At 39.3% G+C, this 24,564-nt stretch overlaps 2 long non-coding RNA genes across 12 annotated transcripts in view; one reads left to right on the forward strand and one right to left on the reverse strand.

Moving 5' to 3' along the window:
* Positions 1-24,564, forward strand: part of LOC121468203 (uncharacterized) — an 87,149-nt gene that overhangs the window by 43,265 nt on the left and 19,320 nt on the right. For 2 of the 5 annotated variants that reach the window (XR_012052837.1, XR_012052839.1), the window contains exon 2: positions 5,494-5,569. The exons of the other annotated variants lie outside the window; for them this stretch is intronic. This is a non-coding gene — a long non-coding RNA (uncharacterized lncRNA). The remainder of the gene's footprint in view (positions 1-5,493; positions 5,570-24,564) is intronic. 5 annotated transcript variants of the gene reach the window in all.
* LOC116806751 (uncharacterized) overlaps positions 1-24,564 on the reverse strand; it is a 49,888-nt gene that overhangs the window by 4,257 nt on the left and 21,067 nt on the right. For all 7 annotated transcript variants that reach the window (XR_012052841.1, XR_012052846.1, XR_012052845.1 and 4 more), the window contains one exon: positions 875-24,498. This is a non-coding gene — a long non-coding RNA (uncharacterized lncRNA). The remainder of the gene's footprint in view (positions 1-874; positions 24,499-24,564) is intronic.

Below are 24,564 nucleotides of genomic sequence, written 5' to 3' on the forward strand. Positions count from 1 at the left end.
GTTTGCATTTCAGTGAATGTCTTCCTCAATATTACTTGAACTCAAGAATGGGAATAATAGGCTGTACTGGTATATATGTTAGTCAACCTGTAGAAAAACTCATATTTCAACTACACCCTTTAATGATCCTTGAGGATCAGAACAAACCAGTCAAGACTTAATTTTCTAGTAATTAAATGGCATTTTTGTTTAGTTTGCATCAATCAATAATACAATGTTTTTAATGGTCAGTGTGATCTGCCCTCTGGCTTCTTACACATCTAAAACTCAAATGCCAAAACCACAATAGGGCAAACAGAAAGAATTATTTGCATTAAGGAGCAATCCTTGTTATTAATCTCTGTTGCAGTGTGCAGTCAAGAGCAATGAAGAATGTATCCTGATGACCTTACCCACGTGAACTACAGTAATTTAAAATTCATTTACTCCTGAAACTTGACAAATCTCTTGAAAGGTTCAGATCAACATCTTTTATCAGAAAGAGAATCTGATTTTAAAGTCATTAACAGGATGCCAGATGTAATATCTCACTATACTTTGCACATAATACCATTTGTCCTAACAATGTCATAAACAGGGTATATTTAGAACTAAAAATGTAGCCTCCACAACACAAAATGCCAAAAAAGGCAGTTAAGTATTTTGGAAACATTTTATTAGTGAAGAAAGTCAAGCTTTTAAAATGGAAATTACTGTATTAATTCACAGCAGAATCACATCCTGAAATGGTCCCTTATTTCAACCTAGTGATCAGGTAAGTGGATTTAAATTTCTTGCAAACACTATTTATTATTCTTTATATATCTTTCTCAACTGCAGTCTTCCAGAAATATTCAATTACAGCATGAGAGAGGGTAAAGTAGGATATGCTTACTTCCATCTGGATTCCAGCCAGTATTATCAGCTAGGTCCATCTTTAAGTTCCCATACACCACTGTGCAAGCAGAGTAGCTGTACCACACACCTCTTCCACTGGGGTAACACAAAGGATATTTATGCAGAGCTCTCCATCAACAGTGAGATGCCAGCCCATCTGGAAAGTTGTTTATAGGCCATGTAAAAGGGAGACAGAGAAGAGGATTGACTCATGGCAGCCAGATTCATAAACAATGACCCAAATATCATTGTTTCAGAAGGAATGGTGCAAGAGCTAAGCTCCCTCCCATAAATTTGGACAGCCAGTATTTATGCTGTACCCAACCCCACCTAACCTTTCTAGCATTCAAGGAATAATAGCTTTGCTGAGATGAACCAGTACTGAACAACTTTTCCAGTATATCAGGCAAAACAAACTCTTGGTTCACACAATCTCTGCTTCATAATCTTACATAAGTGTAATATATAAACAGGAATCTATTGCAAAGAAATGCCATGCTGCTCTTGTTCAAATTCCACTACCTCCTCTTTTCACTATATCTGAATAATATCTTGTGTTAACCCTCCTGGTGCAGGATGAGAAAAGTAATGAACTTTATAACTTTGCTGCCATAGCATAATTGGTGCCCCCTTCTATCCCTTCATGATAATTTGAAATGCATGAAGAATTAATATTTAACTACCTTCTAAACCTTATGATGTCCATGTTATTACTTTTATCAGATACTGGATAATGCATATTGCATTACAACACAATTGTGTGAACACTTGCTTGGAAAAATAAATCACTAGTTTTCTTACAGCCTCAGAGAATAAATACATTTCACTCTGGGAGGAAAATTAAATATGTACATATTGCTTAGCCTCAGCTTCATCCCCAGACACAAGCCCACCATATGCCTTCTATATTTTTATTACTACTATTTTTGTACTTTGGGAAATGTCCAAAACAAGCACTTCTATTCCTCCCTTGGTATGGTTTTGAAGTGATGAAAACTGACTCAGCTGACTTCTGTTCACAGGGCAAATTAACAGGACCATACCACAGAAACTGTTGAACTAATATAAATTTAATCACCCCTATTTGTTATGAAGGTAAATACAAGCATCCTGACTCTGGGAGCCTCTCCAGAGAGCAGAGAATACTTAACAAAAGAGATATTAAATTTCTCAACATTGCATTATTTAAGCCCTGCTGTCCTTTGCTGAACAAAAGAGAAATATATTTCAGAAATTGTCCATGGAATAAGAAGCATTTTTCTGTGGCTGACATAAATCATGCAGAAGCATCTCACCCTAGCTGCTTATCTTGGGTGATTTCATTAGCTTCTCTTATAAGCATATCTTCCCTGGAAGCAGGAGATTTGGTACACTCTTCCTTCTGCAGGTGTGGAGTTTGCAGGCACCACTAGTGAGACGAAAGTTGGACAAAAGTGGGTGACATCTGCATCTTGTGTTGAAGGTCACTCTGGAAACATAAGTTTGATCAAGCAACCATACAGCTCGGTGCAGAATAGAATACATGTATTCTGCTGTGACATGCGGCAAGGGTCACAAATGTCATCAGAGCATGTCACTCTCCATATGGTCATTGTCCAATCACTGCATCATTGCACCTTATAATAGATGCATTTGTATATAAAGAGATGGCAGCAGAATTGTCAGAGCCAGAAATAGAGTCTCATAAGCCTTGTTTTCATGCTGGCCAGTCAACCACACCACTTCCTTCACTTGGGAGCTGGCTGTTGGTGGCAGAAGTCTGAAGAGCTTCTGTATGTGCTTACAGTTATCATCTACATCCTTCACATCTCATTCAAACTTCTAAAATGTGCCTGATATTGATCAGATGTCAGCATTTCCAAGGTGTCTGTCTGCCTTAACAACTCCTTATCCCTAGGTTATAGCCCTCTACCTTCATTCATTGCATGGAATGATGTCTGCAGTAACCTTTTATAGAAACCCTGGCTACTTCCTCCCCCTCCAATCTAGGCGCACCTTGAAGTTGAGGTTGCAATGTGCCTAAGGCAGCCTGTACAGTTCTCATTTTAAGGGGTCAGAGTCAGGTTCCCAAGTCCTCACCACATCTCCCTCTGTTGACTCATGGGAGCTGGGCCCAGGTGGGACAGGTCAACTTAGATGATATGGACCACGAGACAGGAAATCTGAAATCTCCCTTGTCCCATCATGCACCCGATCAGCAAAATGCAAATGGCGTCAAAGTGGTGGGGCTCCGAGTCAGCCTGACATAAAAACCATTTCCCTGACATGCCCTTTTCGTGTTCAAGATCCTGGGTCACAGTGCCTGCTGCCTGGCTGTCTTTTCAAACTGTGCTTCCCCTTCTTTGTTAAGGCTCTCCTTGGCTTCCCCTTCTCCTCTGTTTTGCATTTGCTTTAACAAGATTGATGCAACTTGCACTTCTCCATGTGAGGACAAGCCACACATCTGAAGAGAAAATTGCTTGCTACAGATTTGCTTGCAGAGCCAGAAAAACAGTCCTTTGCAGAAGGATTTTTCAACACTCAGTATGCCTATGCCAAAATATCTCAGCAGATTCTCTTGACTTCATTTCTCCACTGAACTAATCGCCCTGCTGGAGGTTGTTCCTGTTGTTCTCAGGGAGGCAATGGAATAAACTGGGTAATGGAAGCCATAGAAGTGGCAAATGTACTCTGTTTTTTTCACCTGCTCTTCCTGCCCTATGAAGGATGTGGGTTGATCCTGAGAGGAAAGACATCATATCAGTTTTGTTTCTTTCTTTTTCTAAAATCAGCCTCTAAGTGAAATAAAAAATTGTGCACAGGAATACTAACAGGTCTTTGTTTTCCCTCCTCGCTAAAAGCCAGCAGCTGCTTAGTATTTTACAGAGAAAGAGGCAATGTGATGATTGTGGCCACTCACATGCATTGATTTGCTTTGTATTTTTCTCGACCAGATTTCTTAGTGCTTTGCGACTGGAAAAAATCACAAAGAATATCAAAATTATGCAATTCCTAGGAAGAAAAATATTAAACAAATTGTGAGTTAAGGTTTTATAATAAAGTGGCTTTGCTGACAAGAGAATTAGATCAAGATGATCTTGACAAACAGGATGTTAACTGTGTTAACTGTGCAAACTTTTTCTATGCTGATATATAAATCTTAATAGTAAGGTAGGACCTTTTTTTCCATATTTCATGGAGAAATTGATTTACAGGTTGAAAAGAAGATGAGTTCTTTCAAATTGCACAACATTTAAATAAATATTCTGGTATTCTACATCAGGTTTTCTGTTTACATACAACTATCTCCAACTCTTCTTTATCTTCTAGAGGTTTTTTATTTCCCCAGTTTTACTTCATTACTTCCTTTTTCAAAACAGATCTTATCTCCCCAGTCCCCTAGATTGTTTAGAAGGAAAAATAATTGAAGATGGAGAGAGGGAAGTGAGACGTTTTGGCGTCACATATTCAGTTATGCTTTGTTTTTTCTAGCTTATAATTTTCTTGAGACTCCTCGTACTGTAGCTAGTGTCTCTTGAACAGCAATTTGTCTAACTTTGTTTGTCATAGCTTCACCTCGACAAGTGAGAAAAAGGACTATTTCTACAGATGTCCAAATAAAATCTCTTCCAGAATCAAATGGTTAGTGCCCTGAATTGTCATATAGCAAATGCACAGTCTCTAAATACATTCATAATGTATGTAGATTGAATGGGAAATGGCAAATGAAGGAAAATGAAAGAGATCTCATCCTTGTTTGCTTTTTCTTTTTGCCCCATTTTTGTGCTCCATCCTAGTCATGTAAGTCAGTAAAAAAGTGTATCCTCTCTGCTCCCCTGTCAGCCTACTCATGTTGTAGTTGTATTCATGCAGCACTCAAGAAATAGGTGCCTAAATAGTTTGGATCCAAGATGTATCACACACACCGGACTCAGGTCTACTTCTATCTCTGAATGGTAAGACTGAAGTTTTCGTCTGTCCCATAACTATTTTCCCCACTCTCTCAGTTGCTGGAACCAGTGTGGCCTGGAGAACAAAATGGAAGATTTGCTGCAATGTTCACAAACAAAAGAAAAGCTGATATTAGTGTAAATTCTGAACAGCACACTTGTGGGAGATTAGGCAATTGCTGACTTCCTTGCAAATGCTTCTCTGGTTCCTCTTTCACAAGTGTCCCACAGAAAATGAAATGCAGTCTGATTGGCCAAAGAGCCAGGGGAGAAAGTTTGGCTCCTGGTTAGTTTATGCCGAGCATGGGAAGCTGTTCACAAGGATATATACTGAAGATGTTTCCAGTAATGCTGCCCTCTCAGCTATGAAAGAATTGCAGAGCCCCAGGCCTCGCTGGAACTCTCTTATGGGATCCTACTTAATGCGCTGGCCTAGCCCCATTCTAAACCCTATTTGTAATTTCTCTGTTACAAAAGCAGGGTGCACAGCAGACAATATATTTTGAGAGGAGTATTGTTCTATTAGTGAGACCATATCATTGCTTCTGATCAACTTCTGGGCTCATGTTTTACAGTACTAGCTGAAGGATGCCAGAATAGGGCAATACTGCCTATCATTTCATATTATGCCAAAACCAAACCCATTGACATGAAAAAGTCTGTGAACTCTGTGAACTATTTTTTACAGATGCACCATACACAGACCTCCACAAGGTCAAGAGAGGGGAGCAGATGAGGCTGCTTACTTTGGCTCCATCTGAAAGGTATTTTTTCTTAGGAAATCTCTTATCCAACAACTTTTTCTGTGACCACAAAGATCATTGTGAGTATTGTATGTTTGTATTAAGGTAATGAATAGAGCTGCCCCAGTATGTGTGTGAAGTGCTCATCATTCATCCTCTCTACTCTAAAATGCTTCTGTGTGATTGCAGACAAGGTGCAGAAATGATTGATCCACTGCTAGGGAAAGGTTGGCTAAATAAGAAAAAAAAGCCAAGCATGCACAAACAAAGTGCTCAGGGAGATGGCTTTATTCATATTACAGCAAATCCATATTTTACTAATTCTGGAGACTGTGACATATCAACAAATGTGGGATATTTCCTTTCCTTGGCAAAAGTAATACCAGAAAATTTTAAATTACCTTATTCTTCCTATTTCCTTGAAAAAAAAAATGATCACTTTTCCTATAACACATTTCAGACATGCATAATATTTCTACCCACTTATGCCTATCAATAACCTTTCATATGTTTGGGACAGACCATTGTGCCCTCCTAAATTTCCTTCTAAATGATGATCTTACAAGCAGAAGTTCTCGTGTGTTCTGGTGTATTTTGATATCAACATACGGGATAAGGAGGTATTACCTAAAACCAACAGTCAAATACACCTTTTCTGAATTTGATCCTAATCTGATGTAGTTGTATCCTTTCCTGGCAGGGAAACCATTTGCCACCCCAAAGGACAAGATAGATTGTTGTTATATGAAGTCAAGAGGACAACTTGGTGTTTCTCTTCATTAACAGTCTTAGGACTTTTCCTTTGTCCTTTCTATGTGCTTTAGTCTCCATGTACAATTATTCCTGTTAAAGTGCAGTCTTTATAGGATTTTCTAATATGGATAGTAAAATGTAGTTTCTACAACAAGATGTAAGTCCGTAATGGAAGGGTTAGATTTTATACATCTAAAAACCAAAGCCTGAATCCCTAATGATTCATTGACTGTTGTACATACTTCCAATTAGGTGATGACTAATGGAGATTAATTATTTTGCTGCTACAAGATGAGAAGACATTTTTAATATAATCTTATTTTCAGATTGACTTCACACGCTTACACTTTGTCAGCTGAAGTTTGCCACAGCATGAAGTACACATTCAAAATCAGTAAAGAGGTCTACTTGAGGTACTCAGGTGGTTATTTCTAAGGGAAATGAGCAGAGAAGTAACCATTAATAAATCAAATTCAAAGAATGCCTTCAAACACTAAGGTTAAAATAACAGAAAGCTTTGTTTATGAACTTTCAGATAAGCAGAAACAATGGTGTAGAGAGGAGTTAACCACTTGTATTCATCTCAAAATGTTTAAAATTAGGTCCTAACAATCATTATTTAAATGTCCGTGGTACTTACTAATTTGACTAAAATTATATGAGAAGTGATTTCATAAATATGTGCACATTCTTCTGTGGCTGACATTTCACAAGGGGGCCTGGAACAGGCAATGGTCTGGGGGGGATGTAATTTCTTTCCTGTTGTTTAAAGGAGTAAAATTTGCAGGACTAGTTGAGACTTTGAAGAGGAAGCAAGCCCTAGTGCTTTCAGCAGAGCATGGGGACTGCACTTGAGCTGCTATACATTCTGCTTCTAAAGGCATGCTACTGTCATGCTTCAAACAGGTGGAGGGAGCTCATGCAGCACACAAACCTGGGGATTTGCACTGCTGTTTCCTCTAACTTTTCATATGAAGAAGATTTACTTATCTTGTGTGGTCAGATCAGTAAAACCTCAATATCACTGTGAATACCTGCCTAAAAAGTAACACAGTTTTAAGGAGATATTTCCCACAGGACATCCAAAACAGAAGTTATAGGAGGTCAGGCACATCAGCAGCAGCGCCTTCTGAATGTTCACTGCAAAAAGTGTAGCCATGGAAAGAGTTAGGGAAAATTCAGGAAAATTCCACAAAAATTACCTTTCTGAGGATAAGAAATGAAGCAACAGAAAGGACAAAAAGGACTTTCAAGTAATGAGTACTGTAAAAATACACAGGAAACACTGGCTCAGTGACAGGGCAAATTGGTCACCTCACTCGTGGCATGTTTCTACTATTTTCACTTCACATGCTAGCTAAGATAATCACTTTGCACCTAGCATGGAATATGCTGACTAAAGCCCAGTTTGAGCCTTTAATCCATGAGATCTTGGTTTTCTCCCAAAGCGGAATGAACATTAACTAAAGAAACTTGAAATCTTTGATGAAATTATTTTCTAGCCAGCCTTGATGCCCCTAATCCCTGTGACAGGAGCAGGCAAAATGCTTATGAATGCTACAAGAGATTGTGTCTAGGTGATCAGAGAGCCAGGAAAACTTAATGAATAGCTTGTCTGAGCCAAAAGTAAAACAAAGGGGAGTTTTAATGAAAAGTCACCTGCACATGCTCCTCTCCTCTTGCCTTTGATGTCTGGATGATATGTGGCTGTATTTGAGATGCCTGCCAAGACAGGCGGTATTTGAAAGGCTTCAGAGCAAGACAGCCATAGTTATCCCATAGTGAAAAGCACAACAGATAAGGTAGTCTGGTGTTTCTGGGACTCTGCCATATTGAGGAACTTTGTGTGGAATGGACAGCTGGGAGAAACACTCTAAACAGTCCCAGGAGATATATAGAGCCACTGAGCATGCGAGGATGATGTTAGGAAGCTGAAGCTATGTAGATTTGAATTTGGTGAAAGAGGTGAGAAGTAATATGAAAGATTGCTACAGATATTTCAGCAGTAAAATATCTAGACAAAGCACTGCTGAACATGGCAAGGAACCTGGAGAGAATAAATAATGAAGAAGCCAAGGTGCTAATGGTCTTTTCCACTTGATCTTTGTGAAAAAACCTGCCTTCAGCAATTTGTGAAAACAGTGGCAGATCCCAGAGCACGGAAGATGTAAGCTTGTTAGAGGGTCAGGTTAGGGAACTCTTACTGACCCTGGAAATATAGAAGTCATGGAGTCTCATGGAATGCTCTCAAAACTGCTGAGGTAGCTGCTCAGTGTAACTGAGCAGGGCCTTTCTTGCTTATCTTGGAAAGATCATGATGATGGGAGTAATTAATGTAGGGTGAGAGAAAGCAAACATCACTTCTCAGCAAAGAAAATCTGGGGAAATACAGGACAGCTAGACTTACCTAAATCACTATGAAAGTGATGGAGTGGATAATCCTGAAAACTATTTCCTGTTGCATGAAAGACCAGAAAGTGATTGTGTTTAGTCAACATGGATTTACAAAGAGAAACTGTTTTCTAAGTACCCTGACAGCCTTCTAAAATTAGGCTAGTTTGTTGTATGAAGGCAGAACAGTGGATGTTGTGTACCTTGACTTTAGTAAGGCCTTTGATGCTTCTGTGACAGCCTCATAGAGAAGCTAAGAAAGCACAGGCTGAGTAAATTGACTGTGAAATGGACAGAAAGTGCCTGAATTTCCCGCTTCAAGTTGTTGCCCTCAGCAATAAAAAAATGTAACCAAGGGCCAGTCATGAGTGGGGTCCTCAGCAGCTAGAACTGGACTAATACTGTTTAAAAGTTTCATTAGTGATATGTGAGACTGGGAAGTGTGCATCCTCCACAAGTTGACACATGGTGAAAAATTGGGAGGAGTGGTTGATACACACCACATCGTTGTGCTGACATTCAGTGGATCTCAGTGGAGCAGACTGGAGAAACAGAGAGGGTGACCTCATGAAATGGGGATATGCAAAGTCCTGCACTTGGTGAGGAAAAGCTCTGTGCACCAATACAGACTGAAGGACAGCCACCTGGAAAGTAACTGGAAGAGAAAGATCTGGGTATCCTGGTGAATAAGGAGCTGAATATGATCCAGCAATGAGCCTTTGTGGCAAAGAAACAGCCAACAATTGACTGAAATGGAAAAAACCTTGCCAACATTGCTGGGCACTGGTGAGACACATCTGGAGGACTGTGTCCAGTCCAGTGCAAGAGACATGAGGACATGCTGGAATGTGCCCAGTAAAGGCTGTGAAGATGACTGTAATAGGAGCACCTGATACAGAAGAAGAGGCTGAGAGAACAGAGACTGGTCAGCTGGGGGAAGAGAAGCCTCAGGGAATTTATCAAGGTGTATAAATACTTGAAAAAAGTAGTAAATAGCAAAGAGCCAGGTCCTTATCACTGGTAACCAGTGAAGGGATTAAAGGCAATGGACACAAACTGAAATACAAGACATTCCAATTGAATATAGGAAAAAACTATTTTTATTCTAAGGCTAATCAAACAATGGGAAGAGATTGCCCAAAGAGGTTGTGGAGTCCTTATGCCCAAAGGTGTTAAAACCTGACTGGACAGTCCTGAATTCACTCTGCCTTGAACAGGGGAGTTGCACTAGATGACCTCCAAAGGCACTTTCAGCAATTCTATGACTTCATAAAGTGAGCTGAAAGCTGAACAAATAACCTTTACTGATTCTTCTTCCCATTAAAATTATGTAACATCTTTGCATCTTCCATTGTTTTAAGAAAGAGATAAAAATAGTATTGCTTGAACCAGATGCAAATGATCTTAATCCTGCAGGGAGTGGAGGGTGGTGTGTGTAGGGAGGCATCAGGAACTTTCCGTGTTGTTAATTTAACCTTTTTGCTGTCTACTTTAAATTCAATGGCCTTGACCCTTTCAAAGGACAGATCTTCTTTTATCTAAAATAAAAACAGATTTTAAATATTTTAGGTCCTATAACCTGGTGATATACATAATGGAAGTACTTTGATTCTATTATTAAGGTGTCTGCAAGTAACAGAACTCAGTAGGTTATTTCAGTTTTAAAATGAGTGTTCATTAGGTGCTTTGGAGCAGGGGAGCACTTTCAAAGCAGATGGTTAGGACTTCTCACCACAACCCCTTGCTTAGAGGTGTGAGCCAGATTCAGCTTTAGAAGTGTTAGAACTTATGAACATTATAAAAACTATTATTTCAGAGGTAGAATGAAATCTAGATGTATTGCCTATGATCTCTCTGTAGTTTCTAAAAGTCCTTCTTGGAAAATAAGCCTTGCTGCATATAATAAAGTCACACTTGATGAATACAAATACAATAAAATATAGAGGATTTTTCATTTCATTAACTAGTTTCCCAGCTGCCTAGTCTTCTGTAGATGGCTTCTATTAAGTCAGTTGATGAATATCAGAATAATTCTTTAAAAACTTTAAAACCTGATAACACACACCTGGCAATCAAACCCTGTGAAATTAAAAAGGGTTAAAATTATGAGCTGTTATTTTAAAATCTGCCTACTCCCACTCCAGAAATGTAGATCTACTGCCAAAAGATAAGGATTAAAATGTTAGATGTCTAAAAAATACATTATTTACTGATCACACTTAGAAGAAATAGTGGACACATATATTCCTTTTAACCTCATCCAGACTCAGAATCCCATTTTGGGACCTGCATTGACAAACACAATCAACACATACTTAATGTAGCAATGTCTTTCTAACCCTTTTTGCTGACTAGTTCTACCTAACTATATTCAAAGTGCACAAATTTTCCCCTGATAAATGCAGAAATTTCCAATATTTCATAAGGCTGGAGTTGATTGGCTTCCCCTGAGGCTAGCTGCAGTTTTATACCGCTATATTATTTTAGAGAAACATCAGAATAAGTTCAGTTGAAATAACTACTGACAGAAAAGACAGGAATTTAAATTTTGATAATGTTCATCTTCCACGCAATGGCATTTTAGAGGTAAAGTTCTGTGCAGAAAATATCTTCAGGATGGTGTAATAATTAACAGAAACATATCTTTACATAAACCCTTTTTTTATCATAAGAGATTAAAAGCGTTTCCTCATAATGCAGTCTTTGGAAAAAATATAATATCTTTACAATTCTCATTTAACAGTTCACCAAGATATGGAAAGACAGGCTTCAAATGTGAAAAATATTTGCAAAATACTGTGTTAAAAGTGGGAGAAGAAATCAGGTGACTCACACTCACTAGGATATTTGTAAGAAAGGAGAAAGTAATCCAAATACAGATATTCTCTGCTTTGTTAGGACTGACTTGCCATTATGGAACCAGCTTGAAGACAGCATCTTTCTCTGAGGTCTGTTTCTGGGGGATCAGAATGCTCTCCCGGGTGAGATCCCCCCTCACCCACCTGAGGCCACCAGACAGCAGAAGAGGAGTGGTGAGAGGCTTGTGTGGGCAGTCTCTTAGAACTGAAATGGTCACCCTGACTACATGAATGTCCCATCCCTCAGAGAGCTGGGCGAGGAACTGATACAAACTGTCAGGGGGAGAATGAAGAACAACTGAATATAGTCAGAGCTTTGCTTTTGAAGACAGAAAGAAAGCAGGGGGGAAAGGTTGTTGTTGCATCAGAACTCCAGCTTGTAGTTCTACTAGGCTTCATGTTGTGCATTCAATCCTTTAAATAGAAACATAAAACAGGGTAAACCACCACCTTTTCTTCTTGCTGCTGCACAACCAGCTGGTGACATACTTAGTTTCCTTCTCCTAAGTATGTCCCAAAGTCATACAGATTTCAGATTTAGTTAATTTCATTCTTGCTTGGAAATATTCCTGTAAGAGCAGATCAGCATATCTGACTGTTAAAAAGAATCCACTTGAAAAGGTATTTTCCTATTCTGCTTCTGTGGTTACCGCTAGCACTCCATCATCATTACAGCATCATGGAGGAGGCTCTGTTTTCTGCTCTGCATTTTCCCCTTCCACCGCAGAGCAGGAGGATGTGGCCACCTCTGTGGCTTTGGAATTTTGTGCTTCTTCAATTTATGGCTGCCCTGGAGCTGCTCAGCAGGCAGGGTCATCCAGACCTTGCACAGCAGCAGCTGATGCAATCTTCTTTCAAAATGAAGGGTTTGAAATAGCTGCATATGAGGAAAAAATATGCTTCAAAAGGCCCCCATATAAGGCAGAAGTGTTGGATTGGTTTTATGAAGGGAGTAACAACTGTCTTCCCAAGAAGGTCCTATGCTTCAAGAGACTGAGTACTCAGGCACAAATAATTCTGGTGCTTTATGAACAGGGGTTCCCAGCTTTCTTGACATTGCACACTACAGACACAGCTTGTCATTCCCCCCTCAGTGGGGAGCTGCCTGTCACACCCCGGCCTCTCCAGCCCTGGCAGCATTCTCCACCACTGAAGCCAATGAAATTGAAGGCTTTCATCACCTCTGGAGGGACCATCAGGTACAGGAGTCAGTTGACAATGCGTCACATTTTACACACAACCCTTGCACTGCTCAGCTCTGCCGATCCAGAGAAGTGAATTGGCAGCATCTGTCAACCGTACCACTGCAAAGAAACAGAGAGACAGATGCAATTTGCAAATGGTACAGAAAGATTTATAAGTGCCTGCATTTCACAGTTATCTATCTTGCTTTTACTGGAACCTGTAGCTAAGTAGGATATGGTGTGTAAGTATACCCTGCACCCTAGACTAGAAAGACTTCAACTTAATGTTTTTTAAAAGTTACCTCTTTCTGAACACTGTCAATAATAATAAATAATAAAAATTTCCAAACTACATGTATCTATTTCCAAAGGGGGGAAAAAATAGAGGTTGCTGTAAAATATTTTTTGCAACTACTGAAAATTCCAGACTAAATTGTTTGGCAAAAGGTTTGGCCATCAATGCACTCAAAGAAATGGGCTCTGCACTTGTCACTCATCAACCACCACCTACCAGCTGGGAACTAGCTGGAAAAGGTTTGAATATAAATGAGGAGGGAGGGATATGTGGGAATGAGATTGTGTGGCATATTTGGGGGATTTTTTTGACTTCTTTCCAGACATATTTAAGTTTACATAAATATTTGAGGGTTGGATCAGACAGGATTTGCAGCACAATAGTATTAGAAATTTGTAAAAACTGTGATATTATTTAATAATTTAATATTTTAAATTAGTCTCTGAGGAGGGGGAGGGCAAATGACGCTTTCTTAATGTATATATTCAAGCACCATTTGATTATTACAGACTAGAATGATGGGCTTCCCTGCCAGTTTCTCCTCTTTTTCTTGGTCTCCCCTCCCTCTCTGTGATTTCATTAGAAAGTGAACTGCATTTTTTAAATGACTGACATTAGCTAACATTCCTTGCAGAAAGAAAGAAGCTTGCCAAAGAACAGGGCTAGGCAGTGCACATGGGATGTCATGTCACAAGTGGCCTCTTGCTGACCTCCTGATTTGGCCTCAGAGGGTTAAAGCTGCCTTTTGGTTCCTGGGTGTGCTTGTCTCACCTGGCAAGTCCCTAGAAGGGCAGGAGAACCCACCCTCGGTTCAGGCTTCTTCCCAGAGGAGCAGACTGGAGGCTCTCACCAGGATGTGCCTGGTGGAGACAGAGGCCTGGGAGATCATCTGGCAATGAGAAGGCTTTACTGCATTTACAGGTACCTAAATATCCAACTGAGCAAGAAGGTATGCGAGGAAAAGCACTTGGGGGTAGCAGGAGGTAGAGCAAGTTACTTGGATCAGAGCACTGCAAGGGTGAGACCTACAAAAACAAGAGTCTTGAAAAAGCAAACTATCCATTAAAATCTTGCTTTCTCTTATGTAACTCTGGACAAGTTCTTCAGAAATCAGTAGATACATTCTGGATTTAGACAGAAGTGAGGGCGATAATCTGACCATGGTTCTTTAAAAACTTTTTCTGAGTGTTGCTCAGGTCAGATTTCCTCCAGCTCTATAGTGCCGGGATAAAACAGATTTTCAGATACCTCATGTTGAATATGAAACACTTTTATTTAAAGTGTCTTTTAAATAAGAGCATTTTCACTAAATAAAAGAGAGGTGAAATATAAGAGCCTCTTGCTGAGTAAAGCAGGAAAGGGCTTCACAGTGAGATTTGATTGTTTACATTCTGTGAAAGGAAAAGTCTGATTTAGAGTGCTCAGATTTAATCTCAGTGCAGATTAAAATGGTTCTATTGTGTTATGCTGGGCTGTTTAGAAAGGTGAACTGAGGCTTTCATAGGACTGTACCATTGCAATATATACATGAGATTTATACAAAGTCATGTCAAACAGTGACACAAAAGTGCCAGCCTGAGGCTTTCTGGCTTAAGCCGTGCCAACATGGTCTTTCACATTTTGAATTTCTACCTGGTGTTGTAAATAACCTTTAAAATCTTGGTGGGTCTGTCCGGTCATTTCCTGAGTTTCCTGTTTCTCCTGATGGCCTGCAAAAGTTGGTTGTACTGCAGCGTGGCTGTAGCTACGCTCTGGGGGGAATCTGCAGCAGGTTACTGCGGGCGCACGGATACGCCTCCTCTGCAGAGCAATTAGGCAGCGCTCCCAGCCTCGGGCAGAAATCAGCTTCCCAGCGAGAGCGGAGGTGCCTCGCCCTTAAGTGCAACCAGAAACACATGCTGAGCTAGTGCAACGGATTTAACTCAAAACCAGAAGGACTCAGGATCTGACTTCTAATGAAACTGAAATAAGCTTGGTTACTTGCCCTTCCACTGCATATTGCGCATATATATGACAAAAGGATCATGAGAGGGAGAAAGCTGTATAACTCAGCAACCCAGTAAACCCAGCAGACTCTTGGAGGAGAGGGAACTTGTTAACACACACTGCTAGATATAAGATCTCTGTTTACAGTGAAGTGTCTACACTGTGAAGTTGTAAGGGGAAGGACACATTAACCCAGACCAGTACATATGATTCTTTGCACTGTTAGCAACAATATCTGCTTTTTGAGATTCAAAATGACAAGTTAGGAGTTTTTAAGTACTGCCCCAGGTTCAGATGGCCCTCTACCTCTCAGAGCAAGAATTTTAGGTCTTTTTTAACTTTAACAAGGAGTTTATCTCTTCACACTGTGAGGATATCAGCATCCAGAACCTTGTGAGAACTGAAATATTACAAAAATGCTTTAAAGATGAAACCAAAATAAAGTGGTGTGCATCACCTGTGTGTAAATTGATAGATTAAAGGCAGTCAGATACTATGGCAGAAGGGACAACTGCTGTGGAGACAGACAGACAAAATATTACGAAGTGATCTTCTTTCACACCTGCGATCAGCCAGCCCTCCAATAACCAGAAACTGTTTAACATACTGTGAAAAGATGATTGTATGCACTCAAGGCTTGGATTTTCTCAAACAAAACAGGTAACCTCTCTGTGGCTGCATCCTCCTTGGCTGTCTCTGATGTCAGACAGGTGAACTCCCTATGATGTTGACAGCCAAAGTTCATTTATTTCACACCAGTGGGTGCAGATCATAGCAGGACTCTGCTTTGAACATGTTTTGGGTCTTAAGGCTTTTTAATGTCTAGAATTCCTTATGTAGATATGTGTGTATTTATATATTTGTTTGTTTTTATCATTGAACACCGTGAATTCTTTCGATGCCATTTGGTTTTGTCTAGGGCACACAGATAAAACAAGCTGTTTTAGAGAGGACTAGGGCTGTCCTTGGAGACTTGGACATAATGCTCCTTACTGACCAACAAATCTTTTCTCAATGGCGAGAAAGAAAAGAGAAAGGAAACTGTTGTCCTTTCCCTGACAGTTCAGATGCATTTTTCCTCCCCAAAATAACTTTTAAAAGAAGGAACAAGGTCAGGAAACAGTGCAATTCTAAATTATCAGATTTTATGCTGTTGGAAATGCATTTGGCAGTTGATAGCGCAGTGAGTAGCAGAGTTAAAGAGAATGCCAAGCCCAAAGTGAACCCGAGTGGTAAAATCTGAAAAAAAAAAAAAAAATCTGAAAAAATACACCAACAGTCTGAGCCATTATTAGTTGTATGGGGAAAATCTGCACCTGCAGCCACAGGGAGATCTAATTTAAGCATCTGAAACTTGCAGTTCTAGTCAGCATTCATCTAGTACTCTGGGAAAATTTGTTGTTTATTTCACTTAAGCTCAGCTGTGATTTCCAGGATGGTGCACGGGTCAGGTCTGCACAGCAGCCCTGGTGTCCCCTGCCTTTGCATCCCATCAGAATAGGTCACATCAAGCAAGACCTCACCAAGACAACTGAAGCACCAAGTTGTCTAGGCCTGATTGCATCCAACAGAGGGGCAGATACAGGGCCAAGAGGATTTCTCCTGAGTGTCTGACAGTGGCTTGGGTGAACAATAAAATCATTGAAGTGGGGAGGGAGGAGCCTCACAGCTGCTGGGCTGACTCAGTCCATAATGAGCATTCCCTGCCCTTTTTATAAGCTTGTCTGATCTTCAGCCCAGCAGCAAGAGGTTCCTCACACATGTTTTACCTCTGCTGTACATTTCTGCCCTGGTTTGGCTCTCTTTCATGTGTGTTGTGAATATATAAAGACATCCCTCAGGCAGTTTTGCATCAAGTGAATTCTGAGAGAAAATATATATTAAACTTCATAATTTGTCAAAGATTTTAAGACAGACTCTGTTTGAAACCCACATGTTCATTAGGAGGGAGGCTCCTCCCTGCCAGATGAAATTAGCAGCTGATGCTCCAAGTGACCCAAGATGAAGTGGTAAAAGTGTGACCTCAGCCAAGAAAGCCAGAAGGAAGGCAGAAGTTCTTTTATTTAGTCCTAGATGGAAAATTTAATTCCTTTTGCTAATCAGGACTGATTCTCACAACATCTCTGTGGCATCTATGAAACCTTGTTTGTCCCTAACAGTTCCAGCTGTGTCAATGTGAGAAGTTCCTGGGGAAATTCCCTTCTTGTGCTTTGAACAGTCCCAGGTTGTGGAAAACAGCCATGCAAAAATAAAAACATGAAAAATTTTCCCTTTCATGCAGATATAATTTTTTTTATACTCTCCTTTTTTTCTTTTTTTTTTTTTTTCCTTGTCTTCCTTATTTTATTTTGTTCTCAATGGCAAAATAAAGATATATTTACTCACTTGTTTTGGTGTATTTGCTGCTGCTAGCCACATTCCTCCCTTTCCATTGAGAGATAACACCCACTTCCACGCTCTTCCTGCATCTGGAAAACCCCACAGATGTTTGCCTTGCAAAACCATGCTCTGTTCCAGCACCAGAATGCCTGTAGCTACTTTGACAGTCATTTATTAAAATAACCTGGGAAGGCCAACACATGTGGATAGCACTGCAGAAGCAGGGAAATTAACCTCTGCAGTGATGTAAATGCTTTCATTATGATGAAACAGATTCTGAGGCCAATTTACCTGAACACTGTTGTGCTTTTTAGTACTCAAAGAACAACATTTTTCAGTTCACCATGGCTAAAAAAGAAGTTAGTAACAAACAGCAAATGAAAGTACTCCACGTTGCTCAAAGTTGCACTTAAAATCTCAGAAAACCCAGCCAGAGCCCTGGATTCTCATTAATCAAAGTCAAGCTAAAGGTGGCAAAATGCAAGTACAGAAATCAAAGAGTGGGCAAGGGAAATTATACAGCAGTTTCTGGGCCTTTGTAGTCACGATGAATAAATATTTGATACAGGTCTGAACCAGAAGCACCTGTCAGGCCTCCCACCCTTCCTTTCATCCTTGAGGGCCTCCATCCCCTTCCTTCCCAGGGATGTGTTGGGTTAAGGCTAGAGTGGATCTTCCTTTCTGAATTAAGTTTGGTGTGATCAAGAAAGCAGCAATCTCAGAAGAGCAGAACAAACCAGTCTTCTCACTTCTTGGGTTGAACCCTCACAAGGACTTCTCTGAGATTTTGGTACCATGTAAACTGAACCTAAGCCTTGAAATTATTCTGCATTCAGAGTTGCAAGACAGATGTAAGATTCTAACAGACAGCAGTCAACTGGAAACAGAAAATGGCTCAAAATGCCACAGAAAGTATCACAGAAATGCTGCAGTTATGAACTCTGGTCATTGGATTGCTTAATCAAACAGTCTAGAGAGGATCATTTTGCCTTGGAGACAAACACAAAGTGGCAGAGGCTCTGATGAGTTCAGACATATCTGCACATAATGAAAAGTGGTCACAGACACCAAAGCGGTGTTACCTGTTTTCTTTAAAAATTCTTCATTTTTATAATCTGTTCAATTTTTTACCTAATTTGTAAAATGGTCATAATGTTTATCTCAGCATGATTATAATAGCATAGCTGAAGTTCTTTTAATTGTTAGGCAAGAAGATTGGGTAACAAGAAAATTGCTTTGCACATCTAAACTCTGACAGGCTATGAAAACAAACAGGAAAACCAGGAGGAACTTGAATGGTTTAGAACCTCTGCTTCACAGTGAAAGATTGTGAGCACAGAAGTATTTGTCCACAACTCCTATTAATATGCAACATACAGAATTAACAGTAGGAATGCAAAGATCTCTTTTTTTGTTGAGTCATGTCTGAGCATTTTCACCTGGGGTAAAAAAATCTTACCTGGGGTATGATTGCTGTTGCAAAACCCAGTCATAATAAACCTTCAGTATTGCCATGTACCACCTGGGAAACAGACACTTAACAGAGGCACACAAAGAAAGATTTATTTACTCTGTGTGTTCTTTCATCCTTTTCTTTTATAAAATGAAGCTTTTCTGTTAATAAAAGAGCAAGACAGCCTTACAACTTACGCTATAATGGAATCAGTTTACTTTAAAATAAAGAATGTGACACTGCACAAAAATGGTCATATTATTATGACCATTTATCTCAGTGATACCTCAGCCGTGTGCAGAGTCACAGAAGATTAAGTAATGAGGTATTATAATATTCTGTAGTATCATGACACTCAATTGGGCTATAATACTTTACTAAAAAATAAAAAATACACCATAATTTCACTGTTGATATATCTGTTTTGGAAGCAGTCCCCGATTTAAAATAAAGTGGGAGAAGGGAAGAAGTTTTTTATCTTCCATTTTGCTCATGGAGGTGAGTTGATTTAGCTCCTAATCCAGAACTCAGGGACTCAAGGACAGCCCTTTCCAGCAACTTGTTGAAGGAAATTGTCACAGTATTCATGAAAAGTCCACGCGTGCTGTGAGGAAAAGAGATTGAAAGAAAGGAGGAAAAAGGCATACTTGGCATGTTTTATATTCTGCAAACTCCAGAACATCTCATATTCACAAAAACTAGGAATAAGCTTTATATTACACTAAGTTTGTAAAAAGCTGTCAGGGTTCAAGTCAAGGCTTGTATGTAAAAACTCTCTTTTCCCTTAATGTTGCAGCCTCTCCCATTATCAGATGAACAAACAGATTATGATGTTTGAGGCAGGATTCACACAAAAAGTTTTTAGATTTAACAGCTTCTCTTCTGGTCAAGTCTGTTCATGAATTTCAAGTACATACATTGCAGTGTAACCTCACAGGCAGACACAGGCACAAAACGTAATTCAGCCTTTCTCACGTGGAAGGACCATGGGCCAAAAAAGTGCAGCAAAGTTTGTTGTCTGTATTCCTAATTTTATTTCTCTGCAAGAAGATATCCTTTATTTTCAGGAAAAAAATCTAAGCCTTTAATATCAGACAGATGAGACTTTATAGTCCTCTTATGAAAAACCAGTAATCTCAAAGAATTGTACAGATGTCTTATTTTGCTCCCATATTGTTTTTAAATGGTGAAGTTCCAGATTAGAGAATATCTATAAATAAACTGCTATTAAAACAGCTGACATCTTTTCCATTGCGCTCTGAGTGCACGGCCTTCTTTCACTGTGTGATATGCTTTGCAATTCTAGGTACCATACAGCAGTTTGTTTAAGGAGTAGCTATATCTCTAACACAGTATTGACCAAAATATAAATAAATTTCACAACTCATAGGAGGCATCAATTCAAAACTAGAATTGAGAAATTACACCTCAGAACAGTAAGAAAATTAGATTTAAAAGTGTTCATATCAACTCTTGGAGAATTAAAATATTTAATCCTTGGCGGGTAGAATTCTTATTTCTCCTACACTTCCATCTCAGGTTTAAAGATTAAGAGCTACTGTAAAACCTTACAGGCGCTGCTATAAGAGGAGGTGTAATGAATTAGGATGTTATTGAAAACCAATGGTCAAGAACAACTAGTAGTCAGTCTCTCAACTATACTGAAGAGGTATAGTAATAAATTGATTGGCTGGTAAAAAAAGAGGTAATTTTAATTAGAATTAATAGATGTAAGGATTTAAAAACCAGATCATAGTGATGAACTAGTCTGATCCCTGAAAAGCACTAAATAAAGATTTTAGTGAGATGTTTTTTCAGTCACACTTGTACCACTTGAGTGAAATAGTGCATCTATTCAGAATGCAGTCGTCAGCATCTCGACATATTTTATAAAACATACTAGCAATTAGACTTTAAAAAAATCTTCCAAATTGCTGCTATTCTGGTCCTTCCATCACAATAAGGAAAAAGCATACCAAGTACCATAGTAAAAAAAAGTGATGCTGGAAAAAATAAAAAAATTTAGTTCAAGTGAAGAACAAAACAATGTATTTGTTTACATAACAGAAGTGTCTGCACGTAATATCCCAAAGTCAAAAGCTCAAAAGGATTCAAAAAACATTAAAAGCACTCTCCTGGCTAGTGGCAATACCCTCAATTCCATTATAGATCATAAAATTTAATGAGTAAATGCATTACTACTGCTAGCATTCATACTTTCAGTTAAAAGAGAATGAGAAGACACTTGGAATAGAAGTATAACTGTAGCAGATTGCTAGATAATTTTTATCTATTTTTTATTGTACCTTCATCAGGTTTCCCTTCTAGATCTTTATCAAATACATAGCTGGGCTCCAAGACAATAATTTGTACTTTCCAAATATGAAAAGGAAGTCTTACACAGATTTTGAATTTGAGGATCTAATTGGGAAATATGATGCAGAAATTTATAAATGGAAAATACTTCTGTATTTATGAATTAGCTTTATGAATTAATCTCTGCAACCCTGATACTCTCAGTTTTGGATCCTGAGCTGAAGCCTCTCTGGAATTTGTAGTCTGAAATGCTTTTTGGTTTATTTATCCTGCTTTTTGCCACTTGACTTGAGTCATAGAGGAATCAGCTACTTACTTTTCAATGAAAGTAGTGGAGTTAGTTTTTACCTAAACCTTTATCTAAACATTGTGAAATGGTATTTCTTCGTGGCATAAACCCCCAGAACTGACTATAACAGTTATTTTCAACTGGAAGCCTGTCTGTAGTAAGGTGTCTGCTAGCTACATTAAGGTGTAAGAAATGGGATAGGAAAGGCAAATTCACCTAACTGCGTGAGCATCTACATGATATTTGTAATGGGGTTCTGTACTGGAATAAACTTGAGGTTCCCCACCCTAGGGGAGCGATAACCACTGCTCTAGAAACACCAGAGCAGCAAAACTAAAACTAATTTTGCTGTAGGAGAAAGTCAATAAATAAATGTATAGAGGTGGAAATGTGTTTTAATGTAACTTGTGCTTTCTCAGAAACCTCTGACTTGTGGTAATATCACTTTTAGAAGTCAGCACCACAAACTCAAAATTAGTGTGCTGTTGATGTGCCTTAGTCTTAATTGCACTGAAGAAAAGTGAAATAATAACTGCTTTATTTCAGAGGCTCCACACCCAAAAGACTCTCAGGCTCCAGAGCCATCATAAATACTTGTCATGAGGAACGTTTTCTGTAACTTTTGTTTACACAAGCTTACTACTTTTGTGTCAGAGCCTGCCCCGCTTCCATTGAAATCAATGGGAATTTTGCTGTTCCCTCTAATGAAAGTAGCCCCTAGTACCCGTTACACTTGATGATGATGGATCACTACTCCTTCCTTGCAAGAACAATGGTGTAGCAACCATGTCAACAAATATGCATGTCCTCAGCTGTAAGCACCTGAATAGTCTCACTGGTTCCAGTGGAAAGGCATAAATCCTTAAAGTTAAATGCTCTTTCTGTTTGTTTTAATCTAGCTGACTGCTGTCAATTAGCACATCTTTCATTAGGACACATACAAACTTGGTATAATCTAGGTGCTATTAACCAGCATATTTGGCTTAATATTGCAGGTCCTGCAACTGATTATGCAAAAAAAAAAAAAAAATCCAAACAAAATAAATTTGTATGACAATGAAGTTTATGTTTTGGGACTTTTACAGTTGAAAAGGAAGGCTGGTGGTGTTTAATTAGAATGCCATTCTGGATGGAAGTGTGATGTATTGGCTCATCCCACCAAATATAGGAAGCATATGTTATTCAACATAGTGACTCATATAATGAGTAATGTAGTTAAATGGCATGTTCTACTCTGAGAACAGACATAATTCTCAATAACTAATAATCCCATAAATACCAAAGAGCCTTATCTAGCTGAAAGAGTGTGCAGCCTTATGAGCTTTGCAGACTGCACAGGGCCACAGATGTCAGCTCCTCATCACCAGGCTACTCCCCTTTGTTCTAGAAGAACAGTGGTTCTCTGACAAGCAGTTGCAGAGCCTGAAGTAGAACTTCCCTCGTAAGATGTGACATGAGGCCTGATGCCACTGGTTTCTGTAGTCCAACTCCACAATTTCCTTGAGTTCTGACAATAGCTGGAATCTTGACTATAAAGCCAGATTGAAAATGATCTGTTTGCTTAAGAAATCTGATCTGCTTGGTGTGGAGGACTTTGAGCTCCTTGCCATACTTGGGAAGGAATCATGTATTTGTCACTGTCATTGCAGGTGGTGCTGGATAATAAGGACAGATATTCTGAGGCTACATTGGCCCCTTCAGGCTTTATTGGTGCTATGCTTTTGACTGAAGCTTCTCACTGAGGAAAGCAAAATTATAAATAACTACTAAAGAGCACCAAATTTCTGCAAATTACTGGTGGAGCTACCTAGAATTTGGCTGAGTGCTTGGGAATAGGACAACTTTTGGCATACCTGATAAGGCAGGCAATGAAAGGGACTATTTTCCCTTTTGAAATATGGAATTACTATAGCCCCAGTTCTGGGCTAGTAGAATACTAAAAGTTAGTGCGCAGTCTCAGCTGACAGACAAGAATGAAGAAAATCTTCAAGTGTAGAGCTTTGTATTCTCCCTGAGCTATAGAACACAGTGACATAATTTTCTTCTGGGCCAGAGGCGCTCAGAAATTATAATGCTCCCATAACACACTATGGAGTTGATGTGATCTGATTTCAGCCCCATTTTTCAGCAAAGCGAGGCTTATGTGTTCATACTGGCGCTAAAAGCACACTTCTCTGTAGCTGCCTTCCAGTCCTATCTCAGCTACCTTTGAAACAATCTTGACAAAACAGTGAATGTATCCAGGAAGTCCTGCAGGTTCTCTGAAATTAAGTCTTTGGGTAGAGAGGGAAAATGAGGCTTATTACTGCCCCACCTGCAAGCTTTTATAAGATGTCTGAGGTCTCATAAAAGATCCATGAGAGAGACATGATCATCCATACTGCTAAAAGAGGTCCATGGAGGAGCTTAGCCTCTGGATAGCAACTGGTCTGCAGCGCTCATTTCTTTGCTCACCCCTCAGCTTTGCTTTACAAGACCACCGCTAGCTTTATACAATACAAGACCCAGCCTTGACTTGGGAAATAGCTTGGTCCGGGGCTGTTCCCAGTAAGCACCATGAATAAGTTCTTTTCATTAGACTTAGTTCCTCATTCCTTCAACTCTTTCCCAAAGGCATTGAACCATCGCTGTCTACGCGCTCTACTCAAGGTCATGGAATGCATATACTAAGTTTTATGCTGTAAACCCACTGTTTATATAAATTGCAGAAAAGTCTGCAGTCTTTATTTTTAAGCATGTTTCAAAAAACCCTACAACACACCAAAAATAACAATTGTTCCTTAGGGACCCCATCCAGAAGTAGATGGTGGTATAGGGTGATAAAATTTGCTTTACCTGTCCTCGGGACCAGGAATCAATTACCAGCTCCTTTTATTCAGCAATATAGAACTATATACCTAAACTTATCCCTTGTTTTATCAGTTTTGGTTTTACAGAAGACCTTCATTATACACCAACAACATCACTCTGCTTGTGGAGAAACCTCTTGCCAATCTTGGACTCTCAGCACTGCTATCAGCAGCTGTCCATTTTCAAGGTTTATTGTCTGTGGAAAGAGAAGATGCCAAAGGTCAAAATTTAGCCAATGCTGCAGGAGCCCCTCTGAACTCAA

This window comes from Taeniopygia guttata, chromosome Z (assembly GCF_048771995.1).
Source record: "Taeniopygia guttata chromosome Z, bTaeGut7.mat, whole genome shotgun sequence".
Lineage (NCBI taxonomy): Eukaryota > Metazoa > Chordata > Aves > Passeriformes > Estrildidae > Taeniopygia > Taeniopygia guttata.